The sequence below is a fragment of the Triturus cristatus genome, chromosome 1_2 (genome assembly GCF_964204655.1).
Source record: "Triturus cristatus chromosome 1_2, aTriCri1.1, whole genome shotgun sequence".
Lineage (NCBI taxonomy): Eukaryota > Metazoa > Chordata > Amphibia > Caudata > Salamandridae > Triturus > Triturus cristatus.
In genome coordinates, this window is record NC_140580.1 from 117549730 (window position 1) to 117569727 (window position 19998).

Here is a 19998-nt window from a genome sequence, read left to right on the forward strand (position 1 = left end):
AATCAACAAAAGAGTGATATGCTGCAGATCTGTAGGGTGCAGTAGATTATGTCTGCAGCAATGTTTATATACAACAGCAAAATAAGCCATAGTATAAATGTCACTTGCAATTTTAAGTTTCAAAATAGAACATTTTTATTGACCTGTGAATAGGCGTGCCAGAGTGCGATCCTGGAACATAAAACAGCATTTTGAAATAAAAAATGTTGAGCTCTGAACCTTGCTCCTGAAAGCAAATGTGGAAAAACAAATCTGAAGTTGGCATTTATGCATTGGGGGAAATTTTGGGCTTACCTTCGACATGTTAGGGGGCTGGCTCTGCACACCACTGGTTGACACTCAAAAGAAAAGAAAATGAGAATAGCGAACAACTCCAAACACAGCCACTGGATGGTGGAATAATGGGCACCTGATGGACTGAAGACACCTGTAAGTAATGTTTGCTTTAACTAACGCTCGCGAGGCAGGTCTGTTTGATTAGTGTGTCTGCAAGAATTTCCCTCTCCAGGCAAGTGATGTGCTGTATGCACAATATTTATGAGCTATGACGTCCATTTATGTAGAGCCATTCTGGACCTGCAGAAAAGGATCAATTGTGACTGATCATAGAGGACAGGTCTTCTTACCTTTCCTCTTGGAAGGTTGGGCCATACTTTCAGGGTCCAACACTTTTTTCACCCTGCTTGCGGCTCTGTGCTCTCTAGTCTTGACACACAATCTCAGTGATGTCCAGCACTGCTGCATGGGTTTTAAGTTCTACCTCAGCCCATGCTGAGGTTTCCAGGTCATTACCAAGCAGACATGCAGCTAGAAGCTTTGGAGAGACCACTACCTGTTTCGGGCCAGTAACCAGCCTCCAGTCTAATGTCACCATAGCCATGGCATGGTTAGCAATAACACTGTCAGCATTGGTGACTAGCTAAGTTTCCCATTCAGGTATTGCTCTGGGGAAACCAGTATATCTCTCACCATAGTGACACTGGCACCTGTATCCCCCAGTGCTTCTATTCTATTCCCATTGATCCAAGGGCATCGCAAATCATTCTTTAAGTTGGGTGGCCATACAGCTAAAGTGTCACACTCAACTTCCCCCTCTGTGACTAGAACTGCTTCAGTGTGCAAACAGATTTGATCGAGGCACACTGCTGATCCCATCTGGAGAATGGCGACCCCAGCAGTAGCTGTAGGTGGAGTAGGGGGTGTCTTGTTAGGACAAGTAGCATCTCCAGTTAAGTGTCCTAACTTCTTACAGTTGTTACAACACCAGGTCTTTAAGGGATCAAAGTTCTTTCCCCTGTACCTATTGTTGGACTTGGAAGAGATTTAGGTCCCACTCCCCTGTACAGATTTTTGGGGCCCTTTTGAAGACTCAGGATTTGTATCTGGGGGATTCTCACCACCTTTCCCCTGGGGAGGTTTTGTAACCCCTTTCTTTTGGTCACCCCCAGTGGCTGTTTTTGGCACCCTTGTCTTGGCCTAGTGGTCTGCCTTCTTTCGCAATTCTTGGGGAGAAATTAGACCTAGGTCTACCAAAAGCTTATGTAACTTTTGCTTAGTACAATTACTTAAAATTTGTTCTTTCATAAACAAATTGTAAAGTCCATTGAAATCATGCACATTATGTCCAGTTAACTAACCACCTAGTCTTTTAACTGAGTAGTCAACAAAGTCAATCCAGGATTGGTTTTGGGGTTTGTGGGTCCCTCTGAATCTAGTTCTGTATTCCTCAGTTGTGAGTCCAAAGCCCTCAATCAGCGTTCTCTTCATGAGGTCATAAGACCCAGCAACTGCCCCTGTAAGGGTCAGGAGACTGTCACTGCTGTTACTAGAAAACAGTTCTCAAAGGAGTGCCCCCCCCCCCCCCAGTGTGACTTCTTCACTTTTCTCATTTCACAGGTCCTCTCAAAAGCTGTGAACCATTTTGTGATATCATCACTCTCTTCATATTTAGGGACAATCTCTTTGGGGATTTTACTATCATAAGATTGCTCTTCATCCTTATTTAGTAAATTGCTGCCATCATTGATGGGAGCTAAGCCCATCTCGGCTCTCTCTTTCTCTAGAGCCAGGAGTCTGGTCTCTAGATCCACTCTTTTAGTCAACCTTGCTAAAAGGTTGTCCTCATTGAGGCTGTCCTCAAAGTCCTCAGCAGCACCTGATCCACCTCTGTGGGCTCTAGGTGCTGAGGGGTTTATTTTTGGAGTCAGGGCCACTGGGGCCCTTCTCTCCCTATGAACTGGGGGAGGTTGGTAGTTATCCTCATATCCTCCCTCTACTTCTTCATTGTGTGGGAAAGTGCCATCTTTCTTGCATGGTATGCCCCCACTGTTTGCTGAATTGCTGATGTACTTTGACTGAGTGTGCCCTGGGCTCCTGCCAATCAGGTACCCAGGGCCTATGTTCCTTCCCTAAAACTGCATGAAGCCTAAACCCAATAGGGTCTCTGGCCACATGTCAGCCCCTGGAAAATGCTACCCAGGGCCTTGTGACCAGAGAAGGCCCCTAAGGGCTGCAGCACTTATTGTGCCACCCTTAGAGGCCCTGTACCCTGACACACACACACACACTGCCTTTGCAGGCTGAGTGTCTTGGTGCAGAACAAAACAGAGAGTCGACATGGCACACATCCCTGTGTGCCATGCTCACAACACACACTGCCCTGGCATACCTCAGTCACCCCTCTAACTGGGTGCCCTATGCCAGTGGTGTGGGAACAGGTGCACACGCCCTGTACCCCTACAGTACCCAGGTCCATTCCTGGGCACTGTAAGTGCAGTGCTGCCATTTAAGAGTATATGGTGCTGGGAGGTCGTCAACACGAACTCCACAGCACCATGATGTCTACACTGAAGACTGAGAAGTTTGGTATCAAACTTCTCAGCACATTAAACCCCCACTGATGCCAGTGTGGGATTTAATGTAAGATGCACAACAGTTAGGTTCAGGGGGCAGAGTTGCCCCTGAACCTAACCTACAATCCACCTCCTTTCTGAGAGGCTGCCTAGGCTGCCACTCAGCAGACATGTTGCTGGACCCCAGGGTAGAGAGCCATCCGCTCTCCTGGGCCTACAACAATGCACCTCATGGGCGAGGTCTCCTCCCCCAGGATGGGCAGGGGAAGCTTCAAAGGCATGCCGCCTTTGTGAGCTTCTCCAGGCCACTTGCTGTACTCCGCAACTGGCCCCCACCGGTTCCGACCCCCACCGTGGCGGGAAGACTGGTGGGAAACCCCAAGGTTGGAAAGGGGGTGTGCCAGCCTCTGTCAACCCCACGCCTCAGGTGGGGGAGGCGAGGTGAAGCATATCTCCGGGCTCTCACCATCTTGAAGATGGGGAGCCCTGCCCAATCAGGACTAGGCTACTGCACCCCTCCCACAGGAGAGTGGCAGGATAGGGGGTGTACCCAACCCAGGGAAGGGACTGTGAGAAAGGGCCATCTTTCTTGCATGGTATGCCCCCACGTTTTGCTGAATGTACTTTGACTGAGTGTGCCCTGGACTCCTGCCAATCAGGTGCCCAGGGCCTATGTTCCTTCCCTAAAAACCTCAAACCCAAATTGGCAAACCCTCACCACGTGTCAGCCCCTGGTAAAGGGTACCCTAGGTACCCAGGATCTTGTGACCAGGGAAGGCCTCTAAGGGCTGCAGCACTCATTGTGCCACCCTTAGAGACCCTGTGTATATATATATATATATATATATATATATATATATATATATATATATATACACATACATACATACACACACACACACACACACACCCACACACACCCACACACACACACACACCCCCCCCCCACCCCCCTGCAGGCTGAGTGTCTGGGTACAAGACGAGACACAAATTCGACATGGCACACATTCCTGTGTGCCATGCCCACCACCTACGCTGCTCTGGCATACATCCGCCACCCCTCTAGCTGGGTGCCCTATGCCAGTGGTGTGGGCACAGGAGCATGAGCCCTGTGCCTCTACAGTACCCAGGTCCATTCCTGGGCACTGTAAGTGCAGTGCTGCCATTTAAGAGTACATGGTGCTGAGAGCTCGTCAAACACGAACTCCCCAGCACCATAATGGCAACACTGAAGACTGAGAAGTTTGGTATCAAACCTCTCAGCACATTAAACCCGCACTGATGCCAGTGTGGGATTTAATGCACAAAACACCACAGAGGGCATCTTAGAGATGCCCCTGAAACCTAACCTACAATCCACGTCTGGTCTGGGAGGCTGCCTAGGCTGCCACACAGCAGATAGGTTGCTGGACCCCTGGGTAGGAGAGCCCCCGCTCTCCTTGGCCTGCAACAATGCACATCCTGGGCGAGGTGCTAGGTCTAATCCCCCAGGATGGACAGGGGGAAGCTTCAAAGGCATGCCGCCTCTGTGAGCTTCCCCAGGCCACTTGCTGTACCCAGCAAACTGGCCCCCACCGGTTTTCACCCCCACTCTGGCGGGAAGACTGGCCGGAAACCCCAAATAAGGACAGGGGATGTGCCAGCCTGCCAACCTCACCCCTCGGGTGGGGGAGGCGAGGTGAAGCACATCTCCGGGCACTCGCCATCTTAAAGATGGGAGGCCCTGCCCAATCAGGACTAGGCTACTGCCCCCCTCCCACAGGAGAGTGGCAGGATAGGGGGTGTACCCACCCCAGGGCAGGGACCCATTGGTCCCTGCCCTTTACCTACATGTAACGCCCCTAAATCTAGTATTTAGGGGCACCCTGAACCTTCCTTCCTCAGATTCCAGATTACGAAAAACTAAGAAGAGCAAGAAGAAAGAAGACATGCCGTGCAGCTGCTAAGAAGAGGAAGACACCAACTGCTTTGGCCCCAGCACTACCGGCCTGTCGACCCTCGAACCTGCTCCTGCTACCTCCCGGCACCTCTTGTGGCCAGCAACCTCACAAATCCCGGAGGACCTGGCTACCTTTTGGCTCCAAGCACCTAGGACTCCCATGAGCAGAGGCTCTGGTCAAAACCAGCTCCTAACCCCTGGCATCAGCCCGGGAACCGCGAACCCTGCACACTCTGCACCCGCCAAGCCTGGCCTGTGCCGGAGTGAACAAAGCCCCCGAGGATGTCCCCCCGGTGACTGTGACCCCGAATCCGGCACACAAGGATTCACCTCGACGTTCCTGACGACGAGTGCAGCCTCAGAACCAGGGACTCCGCCAACCGCGATCAACAGAGAGTAAGATTTCCCGACACCAAAAGGCACCCCTGCACCCGGCGCCCTGCGGCCCCTTGTGCCCAGCCCTGGGTGCCTACCTAACCTACAGCTTCCCAACTTACCTCTCGAAGTGGTGGTGGCACCTGAAGAAACTTCGTCCCCAAGCTTGCAGCCTTTGTTCAACCAGGAGCTTTCCCATTGAAATCCATTGAGTGCCCAAAGGCTCAAAAGCACCCTGCACCCAGCCGCCTGAGTGGCCCTGGCAGTGTAACCTCTACACCTATCTACTTCCCCATTTGCCCTGAGCAAGTGACCAGGAGCCCAGCTCCCCCAGCTGCGTGGCCTACAAGTCAGCAACCACCAACCAAGGCCCCCCCTGCCTCCCATAGGATAACATTGGGCCTAACTCACTCTGCACCCGGCAGCCCCTGTGCCACTGAGGGTGTAACAACTGTACCTACCTGACCCTGGGAGACTACTGAGTCTGTGCCCAGAACCTTAACTCTGCCAGTCGAGTACTTACCCAAAAGACTTTAACCCAATTTTCCTTCATAGGGTAACATTGACTGGTTTCTTCAGAAATTTCTTCTAAGTGTGGAGTTTCTAAAACTTAAAATATTCACCTTAAATCAACCGAGTAATGAAAACGAAAATACTCACCTGCTATTAGGAGAGATCCCAGTGCTGGATCTTGGTGCCCAGTACTGACCCTGAAAAATATTCACAACCATACTTACAATTAACCCAATTTTCTTCCGTAGGAAATCATTGACTGTTTTTCTGTGAAATTTCTTCTAAGTGTCAATTTTTGCAAACTACAAATATTCTTTACAAATCGTACCAACTGTGTAAACGTAATTACTTACCTGTTTTAGATAGAGGTCACAGTACTGGATTACAAAAGTAAGGAGAACATACTTAACCTGCAACTTGAATTTTCTCCCATAGAATCATGGACTATTTTTCTATGAAATTTCTTCGAAGTGTCAACTTTTAAAATAGCAAAATATTGCCTAAAAACCACAACAGTAACTAAGACGAATTTTATCACTTGTTCTAAGAACTGTCTCAGGACTGAATCTAGGATCCAGTCCTGGAGTTACAAAAGTGATACTGAAAGTAATCTATTGCAAATAACTTAAAACTTCCATTGAGCTCAATGCATTATTGCGTTTGAAATTGTGTTGCCTATTGCAAAAACCTGTAACCAGTATTTACAAAAGTCAATTGCATATTGCAAAAGTATTTACCTGTAGCATCTCATTCTGAGAAAGTATATCTTAATACCTATTGTTGGTTCTAAAACAAAATAACCATATATTTTTTATACAAACCATTGGCCTAAAGTTCAGTTCTTGAGTGCGTGAGACTATTTCCTGAGTGTGTGCAACAAATGCTTTACACTGTCCTCTGATAATGCCTTACTGCTCGACCAAGCTACCACTTTAGAGAGTAAGGTTATATCTAACTTTAGCCTCTGCCAAACCTCTGGGGACTGTGGACTCTGTACACACTGTACCTATTTGGGAACAGTGTATACAGAGCCACTGTCTCACAGGGACCCATTGGTCCCTGCCCTTTACCTACCTGTAACACCCCTAAATTTAGTATTTAGGGGCACCCTGAACCTTCCTTCCTCAGATCCCGATTCCGAAACAAGCAAGAAGAACAAGAAACAAAAAGACCAGCCGTGCAGCTGCTAACAAGAGGAAGGCACCAACTGATTTGGCCCCAGCCCCACAGGCCTGTCGACCCTCGAACCTGCTCCTGCTAAGCCGCAGCATCTCCAGTGGTCAGCAACCTCAAAAAAACCAGAGGACCTGACTGCCTTGTGACTGTAAAAGACTGGGACTCCCACGAGCAGTGGTTCTGCTCAAAGCAAGTAACAGACCCCTGGCACTAGCCAGGAACCGCGACTCCTGCGCACTCTGCACCCGCCAAGCCTGGCCTATGCCGGACTGGACAAAGACCCTGAGGACGTCCCCCCGGCGACTGTGACCCCGAATCCGACACCCAAGGACCCACCTCGACGCTCCCGATGACTCCTGCTGCCTCAGAACCAGGGACCCCCCCCAACCGCGATCAACAGAGGGTAAGATTTCCCAACATCAAAAGGAACCCCCTGCACCCGGCACCCTGCGGCCCCCTGTGCCCGACTCTGGGTACCTACCTATCCTCCAACTACCCAACTTCCCTCTCGAAGTGGTGTTGGCACCCGAAGAATCTTCGTCCCCAAGCTTGCAGTCTCTGTTCGTCCTTGAGCTTTCCCATTGAAAGCCATTGAGCGCCCGAAGGCTCAAAAGCACCCCGCACCCAGCCGCCCGAGTGGCCCTGGCAGTGCAACTTCTACTCCTACCTACTTCCCCTTTTGCCCTGAGCAAGTGACCAGGAGCCCAGCTCCCACAGCCGCCTGGCCTGCTAGTCAGCAGCCACCAACCAAGGCCCCCCTGCCTCCCATAGGATACCATTGGGCCTAACTCACTCTGCAACCGGCCGCCCCAGTGCCGCTGAGGGTCTAACAACTGTACCAACCTGACCCTTGGAGACCCCCGAGTCTGTACCCAGAACCTTAACTCTGCCAGTCGAGTACTTACCCAAAAGCCGATAACTCACTTTTTTTCCATAGGGTAACATTGACTGGTTTCTTCTGAAATTTCTTTTAAGTGTGGAGTTTCTAAAACTTAAAATATTCACCTAAAATCAACCGGAAACGGAAATACTCACCTGCTATTAGGAGAGATCACAGTGCTGGATCCTGGTGCCCAGCACTGACCCTGAAAAGTACTCACGACCGTACTTACCACTGACTCAATTTTCTCCCATAGGAAACCATTGACTGTTTTTCTGTGAAATTTCTTCTGTGTCGATTTTTGCAAATTACAAATATTCTTTAAAAATCGTACCAAATGTGAAAACGTAATTACTTACCTGTTTTATATAGAGGTCCCAGTACTGAGCCTAGGAGCCCAGCCCTGGATTACAAAAGTAACAAGAACATACTTTACCCGTAACTTGAATTTTCTTCCATAGGGAACCATTGACTGTTTTTCTATGAAATTTCTTTTAAGTGTCGATTTTGCAAACTTATAAATAGTCCTTAAAAATCGCCTGTGTAACTTAAACGTAGTTTCTCAACTGCTTACAGGTGTTACACTAGTGCTGGATCTAGGATCCAACACTGACCTAGAAAAAGTAACCATAACCCCACTTACCTGCTAAGTGAATTTCCTTCCATAGGATAACATTGGTAATTTGATTAGCAAAAGTTTCTAAGTCTCAACTTTTAAAATAGCAAAATATTGCTTAAAAATAACAACAGTAACTAAAACAAATTTACTCACTTGTTTCCAAGAACTGTCCCAGGACTGAATCTAGGATACAGTCCTGGAGTTAGAAAAGTAATCCTGAAAGTAATCACTTGGAAATAACTTAAAATTCACATTGAGCTCAATGTATTATTGCGTTTGAAATTGTGTTGCCTATTGCAACAAATCTAACTATTATCTGCTAAAGTCAATTGCCTATTGCAAAGTATTTAACTAAAGCATCTCATTCTGAGAAAGTATATTTTGATACCTATTGTTGGTTCTAAAATAAAACAACCATTCGTATTAATAACAATGGTGAGGTTTCGGGCGAGATTTTAATTGGCAGGGGTGTAAGACAAGGTTGTGTCTTGGCTCCCCTGCTTTTTATCTTATATATAAATGAATTAAGCACATCTTTGGATAAATTAACTACTGATGTCCCGCTTGTCAATGGCAATCCCCTCCCTGTACTGCTTTATGCCGACGATGCGGTACTATTAGGCCGTACACCTAATGCACTCCGCACTTTAATTTCAGGCTTTGTCTCTTATATGGCCGACCTTGACCTATGTACAAATTTTAAAAAATCTTATATAATGTCTTGTGGGCCAAAGAAACATAAAATCCGCCATATTACCTCAGGGAACAATGTTTTAAATAGCACTAGCACTTTCCCTTACCTAGGCTTGTTGTTTTCCGATTTCGGATCCTGGCAACCTCATGTCGCCAGAGGGAGGAACAAACTGGGCAAAGCTATTAACTCTATAATTACTTTACGCCAACCAAAGCATACTGAGGTCATTCTACCATTTCTACAAATCTATAAAACCCAGTGCGTCCCTACAGGAACCTATGGTGCCGAGGTGTGGGGATACTCGAGTTGCACCAACATTCAGATAGAAGAAAATAAATTCTGTAGGAAGGTCCTGGGGGGAGTTATCTCGGCACCATCATACGTGTGCCATAGAGAACTGAATCTCCCATATATAGAGGACTTTATAAAATCTAGACCCGCTTTGTTTTGGTTAAAAATCTGGAGTAACCCAGCCGCCTCACTGACCCGTGACATAATTTTAGATTGCTTAAAAAGTGAGCGGGGTAAATACATTCCCTGGCTTAATGCGGTACAGATGAGCCTTCTAAGCGTAGAAATGGGGCATCTTTTCTCAGCACCCGAAACAATTGACTCATCACATAAGACTACAGTGAAAAGGGCCTTATTTGATCTGTATCGAGTGAACAGAGAAAAAATTGAATTTACAAAGCCAGTAATTCTTGGGTATATACCCTTATATGTATTATGTACTAGGCCATTTAATATGCCCCAAGGCTATCTGCGCAAGAAACTGGGCAGATGGAATCGGAGTTTGCTGTTTAGATTTAGGGATGGGAGCGTGGTAAACTTACTCTGCTTCCCTTTAGGCTACACTTATAATTTGGGAAATTTATCTTGCCCATGTAACCAGGGTGGAAAGCAAAGTCTGCTGCATTTCACACTGTTTTGTGGCTTTTATGCAAAATATACCAAACACTTTCTAATCCCCTATTTTAGAGCCAATGCCCTGACGGATTTTAACAAGGCCTTTAGAGTTTTACGGATGCTAAGTACTGACGATGTAATTTACAGAGTTAGTCACTTTCTTCAAATTGCTGTCCGTTCCTGTGCCTCAATGAATACGACTTGAGGTGTGTTCTTTATTCTGCTCACTCAACATACTGTATTTTGCATAATGGTCGTTCATTTACCCCAATGAATCTGGCTTGACAGCCTGTTCATTATTTGCACATTGTATTTTTGCACATTGGGTGTACTATTAGATATGCTGTTTTATAAGATTTGTTTTTATTAATGTATCTGGTTGTTTTTATCACTTGCACATTGCATATTTGTACATTGGATGTACTTTTAGACATGCTGTTTTCTTAAGACCTGTTTTATTGTTCATGGGATGACTTTTTATGTATTTTAACGGACGCATCTTTTAGAGCCTTCTGATGCGAACAAAACGAACATGTTAGATTTAGAACTATTTTTGCACTATTTGCACATTGATATTTGCACTTATTTGGCTGTGTATAGGAATGTTTGAAGTAATTTGTATGTACTTTTATGGATGTTTTTAAATATATCCGAATAAAGATAATTTGAATTGAATTGAAAACAACCATATATTTTTTATATAAACCATTGGCCTAGAGTTCAGTTCTTGAGTGTGTGAGACCATTTGCTGACTGAGTGTGTACAACAAATGCTTTACACTGTCCTCCGATACTGCCTTACTGCTCGACCAAGCTACCACTTTAGAGAGTAAGGTTATATCTAACTTTAACCTCTGCCAAACCTCTGGGGACTGTGGACTCTGTACACACTGTACCTATTTGGGAACAGTATATACAGAGCCACTTTCTCACAACAACCTCCCAGCACCATATACTCTTAATGGCAGCACTGCACTTACAATGTCGAAGAATGGACTTAGACCCTGTGGAGGTACAGGGCTCATGCACCTGTACCCTCACTTCTGGTATAGTGCACCCAGCTAGAGGGGTGGCTGATCTATGCCAGGGCAGTGGGTTGTAGGCATGGCACACAGGGATGTGTGCCATGTTGACTCTTCACTTTGTTCTGCACCAAAACATGCAGCCTGCAAAGTCAAAGTGTGAGTGTAAATGTGGTAAATATTTCATTACCGGTACTATTTTTTATGCGGTAAAATCTAGTAAGAATAACTCAGTAAATATAGGAGGCAGAATCCGTGGTATTAGAGGTTCTAAAGGCTTTATTCCTTGACAAAGGAAATACAATTCGAATTGCAGGCTTCAAATTCCATCACCACGAGAGTTCAGGAAGGAAGGGCAATACATTATTGACAGGTAATCACTTTTATAAGAAATGCATTATAGTGAAACAGATGCAGGAGGCGTAACAGTTGATAGGAGAGATAAAATATGCAAATCCTTGGTGTAGTCCACCCATAAATCAAGAAATAATACGGCATCTAGGCCATGTTTATGATACATAAAGTATCCTGGAGTATCCCTAGGTGGAATGGGAACAGCTTCTTCGAGTACCCCTTTTCTAGTTTTGATCTGTCTTAATTTCGAAAAGAGCGGCATTTTTAGATCTGGTTACTTAATTTTAAACACACTTAATACAGATAAACACAATAATGAACAGTCATTCACACCACAATATGTAGAACGTATTAAAACATTTAACATTTAACATTTTAACGAATAATGATGACTAATAGGAAACTAGTTACTGACATAATAGTAACACTAAATAATACTTAATTATATGCAAGACATACTAGATATACTGCTAAACAGTACAGATACACTGCTGAAACAGTGCAGACCGAGTTCGTGTACCCAAACCCGTCTTGACCGGCACAGACTATGTGCACGTTAAATGCCTCCCCGGCAATGGTACTCACCGGGTAGCTCGGAACGGAAGGCCTCGGAACGGAACTGAAACTGGACCGGACTGGACTCGACTGGACTCGGAACTTCGGAACCTGGTGGGCCTCTGTATACCTCGGATCTTGCTCTCTCAGCTAGGCTCTGGTCGGGATACTTCGCACTTCTCACCGCCTCGTCTGGGTGTTGATCGCAGCCTCAGTCGCCCCCGCTTGGCCGGAGGGAGATACAGGAAATCCTGCAGGTACGCGTTTTTGTCCGTTCAGCTGTGGCAGGAGACCGGGCCTGCAACGCACCGCCGGCGCGTGAGATGAGAAAGTGTCCCTGTTCGGGCGCCAATTTATGTGGTAAATATTTCATTACCGGTACTATTTTTTATGCGGTAAAATCTAGTAAGAATAACTCAGTAAATATAAGAGGCAGAATCCGTGGTATTAGAGGTTCTAAAGGCTTTATTCCTTGACAAAGGAAATACAATTCGAATTGCAGGCTTCAAATTCCATCACCACGAGAGTTCAGGAAGGAAGGGCAATACATTATTGACAGGTAATCACTTTTATAAGAAATGCATTATAGTGAAACAGATGCAGGAGGCGTAACAGTTGATAGGAGAGATAAAATATGCATACGTAACCAAAAAGGCGGACATATAGGCGTAACTTAGAAAACGTCATTATACATGATGTCACAAGTGGGTGGATCCATAAGAGAATCCTGCAATGTCAGCAGAAAGTTTTGGCAGAGATGCGTGCGCAGCCGCGTGACGTGTGATTGACGTGCAACTAGAGGGTGAAGGGGACTTGACATTTAGCTCTACATGTGGAGACAGAAGTCTGAGGGGTCATGTCAACCTAATCCCAAATCATATCTAATATCTTATGTTTAAAGAACTGTATTATCCAAAAGGAGAGGTCTCTCGGACGGAATCTATTCTATACTGACTGTTAGTGCGTGTACGAGCGTCTAAGTGTCTACATGAGATGCGAGGGGGCAGGAATCTTCCATGGTAACAGGGCTATGAATTACTTGCATGAGGACAGTGAGGCCTGGCCCTTAGCACGGTAGCTGGAAGAATGTTTACCTAAACTACTAGACAGGAATGCATCGGATGAGGAGCAGAGCAGATAATCTTGAAGGTGAAATACAGTTTTTGGCAGGCAACAGGCTGGATCAGGCACCGTTAGCCACGCAGGGAGTAGGACAAAGTTCATGGATACAGATGCAGGCTCGGACTGGAGCTTTCAGAGGCAGAAGGCAGGAAAAGGCTTGATGGCAGAATTCAGGGCCTACTCGCCTGAGTCTGTAAAATGTGGAAAGTGAACCACATAAAGTCGGTGGCCTTTCATACTTAGGAATGGAATATCTGACCCATTCATGGCGGATCTGAAAGAGGACATGTTGACGGTGGACGCACATATATTTGCGTCTTCAAAGCTGGAACTGGAGGGAACATACATGTACTTGTAGCATGCACATGGAGCCGTTGGGGTCTACGATAGGGGACATAACTGATCACAAAATTCATATTTCCTCATTCCCTCCTTGTCCCCTACGGACCCTCAGGTGATATCGATCTTCATCAATCCATCGATCTGTTCATATAGCATCATTTGTTCTTCTTTCTTCTTCCGGGATTTTGAATGAAAACTTGGAGGTGGGATACACGATGTGGCACACAGGCCGCAAATCGCTGGCCCACATTGTAGACATAAGCAGCAACTGAATAGTATGAGGAAGCCAATACCTAGGAAGGATAGGATCCTCCATCCCCAGGCGGACAACACGCCCCAGAACCAACCGGACCAAGTCCAGGTGCCTGGACTCTGGTGTATCTGGCTTATAATCTTATGAAGGCGGGTTATGGCTTTATATACTGACGGCGAATTTTCTGGTATGAAAATGCAGCAACTTGATCCGATGACCCTACAAGCTCCGCCCCTATCGGCCAGGATGACGTCAAGGACAAGACGATTTTGAAGCACAACAATCCGCATAGCAGACTGCTCTTCTGTTAAATTGCCTAAGGCGGAAGTAGTCTCGTTCACTACTGCTTCAAGGGTTCTAGTTAATCTACGTATAAGCTTACTATTAGTGACTGTACCTATATAGGGAAAGAAACCTTTATTGAAATCTGTGTATTGCTCCCATGCTGTTTCAGTGTAATCGACAATTGGGAGATCTCTCTGCTGTCTATTGTGTACTAAATGGGTATTTCTGTGATAATCAGGAGGGGCTAGGAAAACAGGTGGTAGAAGGAATGCTATGTAACAGGTACCATCCCAATCTAGAGGTAGACGTATATATGCGGTCTGGCCACATATGAAGTAGGAATGACGGGAAGCTCTAAATGTAGACTTGCCTTGATCACTGAATTTTATTACAGTGGTGCATTTACTATGGCCCATGTGTATGGAACCATTCTTTCTTACACATAATTCCCCTTTTACTGGGAATACTGACATGGCGGGCAAGATTGGTGTAGCTTCAGATTCAACGTTCAGGATCATGAGGTTAAGTGTAAAATTACCTAATCCATATACTTCATTTTCTAGATCAGTTCCTGTTCTTTTGGGAAGTCCCTCCTTGTTAGGGTAGCAGACTTTAAGCAAAACTAGGTTCAGATTTCCCCATACCCAGTTGTCTTGATTAACTGCAGAATTTGAATCTAGGGAATTAATCAAACTAAACCATGCTCCACAGGAGCCATTGTGTGTGAACGAATATGGAAAGAGGGGCAAAACTCCCTTATAGTTCTGATAGGGAGGGAGTCGGCCACATATCCAACAATTTGTGGCATTGCTGGTCTGGTGGGAATGATGTAACATACTAATGAATGTGTTGTTGCGCAGCGCAAATCTATAGGACAACTCATGCGGAGGTAATTCGCTAAAAGAGTGTTCTGTAGTTACATTGTAAGCACGCTTAAAAATAGGGTAATACATGTGCAACAGTATACTGGAAATGATGATCAGAAGACTTAGGAAAAACAAAATTAATAAGGTTACTGTGCAGTGACTACGAAGTGATTTACAATACGCATGCTTTTTATGCTGCATCTGTTGATTTCTTTCTCTATTCCGGTCTAGAGGATACATGTCAGAGACAAATTCAACCGATTCACCTTGGAGAGGACTTAAACAATCAAATTGTCTGACTTGCTAGATCTTAATTTTAGTTTATAAAGTTCCGTTTTTGACTGCTCAACCAAGGGGAGCTTAGAGTCTGTCTGTGAGGGAATGCAGGGTTGAGTATTCACACTGGATGGTAGTCCATAAAATTTCTTGATATGACTCGAGTGCAACCACCCTTTACGTCCCTCGACCTTCACGGCTGTCCTGGTGGTTAGTAGAACAAGCCTTGGCGATCTCCACCTAGGCTCCAGTTGGGTCTTCCGATCGAAATTCCGGACCAGAACCAGGTCGCCCGGAACCACGTCATGGGGCTTCACCTCAGTATTATCGGGAAAAGCTGCAGCTACCTGTGAACGACAAGATTGTAGTGCAGACATCAAGGAAGCCAGGTAATCTGTCAGCATATTACAGTCAACATCAGTGATTTTGCGAGGTATAGGCGTCCCCCACATATTTGGTGGTCTACCGAAGATCACCTCGTACGGGGATAGCCCTGTTCGAGAATGTGCTACCATTCTCATGTAAAAGAGCTTAACTGGTAGGGCTACTATCCAATCGACACCTTTTTCTCTACATATTTTGGACAATCTAATTTTCAGAGTTTGATTATGGTGTTCCACGAGACCTGCTGCCTCGGGATGTCGGACACAGTGGAATTTCCATTGGTAGCCTAACAAAAGGGAAACATGTTTCATTAGTTCGGATGAGAATGGCTGGCCGTTATCTGAGTAGACAACACGTGGTAAACCGTACCGTGGGAAGAATTCTCGGACTAACTGTTTGGCAGTAGTCGGGGCAGTGTAATCTGAAACCGGGTAGGCTTCTGTCCAACGGGAAAGAGCACATACAACTACGAGAACATATTTGAATCCTCGACATCGTTCCATCTGGATATAATCCATCTGGAGGACTTCAAAAGCATGATCGGGAGATTGAAATCCACCCTGTTCTACGGGGATGCTTTTACCTGGATTAAACTGACAACATATCATACAGGTACGAACTTTTTGTTTAGCTGCGGCTCGTAAATTTTTGTTGAACCAGATGTGTTGAATGCTGTCTAGCATAGCTTTTTCTCCTAGGTGCGCTGGACTATGTATTGTGTTAATGATGACTTGAACCATGGAGTCGGGAAGAAACCATATAGATTTTTCCTTCGTCATCCATCCTTGATCCGTTTGGATCCCTCCTAATTCAGTCCATTTCTTTATTTCTTCTGGTGTAGCATGTGTCTGTATGTCAATTACATCAAGGGCGGGATCCTTAACTGTCATGCAATGTGTTGGTGTCGGAACTATTGTCTTTGTCGTGTCAGTTGTATGAGTCTGATTCTGAGCAGTCTGTTTAGCTGTTCTGTCAGATAGGTCATTACCCTGAGAAATGATATCGGTAACTTTTGTATGGGCTTTGCATTTCATAATCGATATTGCAGTAGGTAAATGAATCGCGTCCAATAGGGCTTGAATGAGGGGTCCGTGTTGGATGTGGGCACCGTGAGAAGTTAAATAACCTCTCTCTCGCCACAGTACGCCGAAGTCATGGACGACTCCGAATGCATAACGTGAATCTGTGTATATGTTGACTTTCTTATCTTTGGCTTGAATACAGGCTTGTGTCAGAGCGATGAGCTCTGCTGCTTGAGCTAACAAAGTGTTAATACAATTTGTTTCAATGACTTCAGTGTCTGTTGTAACTGCGTAAGCGGCCACTAACTCTCCTGTACTTGTTCTCATACATGAACCATCTACATATAATGTCAGGTCTGGATCTGATAAAGGGATGTCTGTCAAGTCTTGTCTGGGTTTCGTTGTGATAGTAATGACTTCAACACAATCATGTGCCAATGGATCTGTTCCGCCTACTGGTAACAGTGTGGCAGGATTTAACGTATTACAACGTCTGATTTCTATGTGTGGCTGGAACAATGTCAATTCGTAACCGGTGAGTCTCGCTATAGTCAAGTGTTGTGTTTGTGTGCGGTTCAAAAGAACCTCTACTGCGTGTGGTACTTGTACTGTCAATTGATGTCCTAACACTATAGCATCGCTTTGTCTGATTGCTAAAGCTGTTGCTGCCACTGATTTCAGGCACGCAGGAAGAGCCTGAGCTACTGGATCTAATGTACTAGAGAAATAAGCACATGGTTTGTGTGATCCTGCTTGTTCCTGAGTGAGTACTGACAAGGCAGTACCGTTGCGTTCTGTAACAAAGAGTGTAAACTGTTTACTGTAACATGGTGTTGCTAAAACAGGTGCTTGGCATAAAGCTTTCTTTAAGCTTTCAAAGGCATGTGTGTGTTCTTGAGTCCAAGGGAGGACAGTCGATGTGGCTGCCTCCTGTGTTGTCAACTGGATGAGTGGTTTTGCTAGAAATGCATATTGAGGGATCCACTGCCTACAGTACGAGGTGAGGCCTATAAAAGCCCGCACCTCCTTTTGTGTCTTGGGTGGTGGCATGTTAGCAATTAACTGGATGCGATCAGGTGTAAGCGGTCTTCCCTCCTTGGACAGCGAGTGCCCAAGGTAAACAACTCGCTGGACACAGAATTGCAGCTTAGAAGGGGACACCTTGTGCCCCTTGTCGGCCAGAAATTTTAAAACCGTCAGTGACGCTGTTTCACATTCAGGTTCGCTTCGGGCGGTGATCAGCAGATCATCGACATATTGAAGCAAGGCAGTGTTAACTGGCATGTGGATACTGTCAAGTTCTCGTTTCAGTGCTTGGCTATAGATGCTGGGGCTTTCTGTAATTCCTTGAGGTGCGCGTGTGAATTTAAAACTTCGTCCATTTAAACTGAAACCGAACAGATATTGACTTTCCGGATCTATTGGGACGCTAAAGAAAGCATTCTTGAGATCAATTACAGTGAAGAACGTTGCTTCTGAGTCAATAGCTGTTAGTAATGAAGAGATATCTGGGACCACAGGGTATTGTGGTACAATACATTTATTTAGTTAGCGCAGATCAATAACTAATCGATATACTGGTGGTGCTTTTGGATCCGTTCTTTTAAGAATCGGAATTATTGGGGAATTGCATATATTGGAGTCGGTTTCTACAACCACTCCTTGTGTAATGAGCTCGTCAATGATTTGCAGCAAAGCCACAACAGCATCGGGTGGTAACTTGTATTGTCGCATTCGTGGTAGTACTACTCCTGTTTTCAGTGTGACTCGATATGGTGTAATGTTCATGCAACCAACATCAGTGGGGCCTTGTGCCCATAAATGTGTAGGTAAATTCTGCAACCGGTGATCCATGTCTCTGGACACGTAGTGACCTTTAAAGTCACGTAGAAATAGTCGTACTCCTTCCGGAGAACAACATATTATAGCTCCTAGAGCTTTCAGTGTTTTTATACCTAACAAGTTTTCTGGACATGATTTAGTAAGCAATAAATCTGTAGTACGTGTCAATGGACCAACCGTGAGTGGAAGAGGTTGTGTTACGTCATTAATTATAGGTTTTCCTGAGAATCCAAGGGAAATATTCTGTGAGCCTGAGAGGGGTGCCCCTGGAACTTCACTACGTCGTATAGTTGTTCTGCTTGCCCCTGTATCAAGTAAAAACTTTCTGTCTTCCCCTAATAGTTCACTATGTACATAAGGTCCCTCTTGATCTACAGGAACCTCAATAAGGGGTAAGCCAACTTCCCTCTCTAGGCTATTTCATGTGTATCGCTGATAATCGGGATAGTCTGCTTGTGCATACTGATACATCTGTTGCGTTGTTGCTTGAGTGGCAGCAATAGGCTGCGCTTGTGGTGGTGCTACGGTCTGTTGTGGAGCTGCCTGTTGCGGAGCTAGTTGTTGCGGAGCTGACCTAGGTTGTACATGCTGAGGGATTTGTTGTTGATTCTGATCCTGTCTAGGTGGACGTGGTCTTTCCTGGGTTCTACCTGTGGCAATATTATGTTTCAGGACTGGACAATCGTGTATATAATGACCTTGTTGTTTACAATAGTTGCATGTCCCTTTCGTTGGACCTGCGGAATCACCCCTTTGATGACCATCAGCTGGAACTGACTGAGCAACAAGCATTTTCATTTTTGTATCTTTCATACGTCTTTGTTCATGTTCTTGTTCTTCTCTAATTCTATTGTGGTGATATTGTAACATCTGTAACATCTGTGACGGGGTATTACCTTGCCAGGTACTCTCAAATTTCAATACTCTATTCTTAACTTGCGGCAGGGAATTTTCAACTAATTTTGTCACAAACAGATGTGGATATGACTCGCTACTTGCTTTTATGCCACTATTTATACCAAAACATTTTTCAAATCGGGAATAGAAATCACTAGTGTCTTCATCTTGCTTTTGTTTACAGGCTGAGATTGCACCCCAGTCCTCCTTTTTTGTAGTTAATAAACGTGGCAGTACCTGCACGAGTAATCCTGGTAGTGCTGTAGTCTTTTCCCCAAGCCCTGCTCCTGCAGCTCGGGCCTTTTCTTCGTTTTCTAATGCTGTCCAATCTATCTTTTGGTCTCCCACCTCCCATTCCTTTTCTTTGAGTTTCTCGTACACACCGGCAGGCATTAACACTTTCAATATTTTCATAATGTCGGGGTAGGTATACTCTCCCATGAGTAACATGTCTTTTATCTCACGGTGGAAACCTGCTGGATCCTTGTCATGACTGGGTACTACTTTCTTCAATTAATAGATTTTCTCGTGTTTTATTTGAATTCTCTCTACCTTTCTCTTCCTGTCTGAGCGCTTTTTCTGTACGTCTATATGATTCTTTACGCCATAATTCAATGGCATCTTTCTGTGACTGTCTGGCTTTCTTTTTCCATAATTCTTCTTCTACTCTCATGATGCAATCTGCATCCCAGGTCCCCGCTGCGGGCCATCTCTGATTTTCTGGCAAATCCTTGGTGTAGTCCACCCATAAATCAAGAAATAATACGGCATCTAGGCCATGTTTATGATACATAAAGTATCCTGGAGTATCCCTAGGTGGAATGG

The 19998-nt window shown here is 45.3% G+C and overlaps 1 protein-coding gene across 1 annotated transcript in view; it reads right to left on the reverse strand.

Moving 5' to 3' along the window:
- Positions 1-19998, reverse strand: part of LOC146866925 (lysine-specific demethylase 5B-like) — a 717572-nt gene that overhangs the window by 435423 nt on the left and 262151 nt on the right. The window lies entirely within an intron of this gene.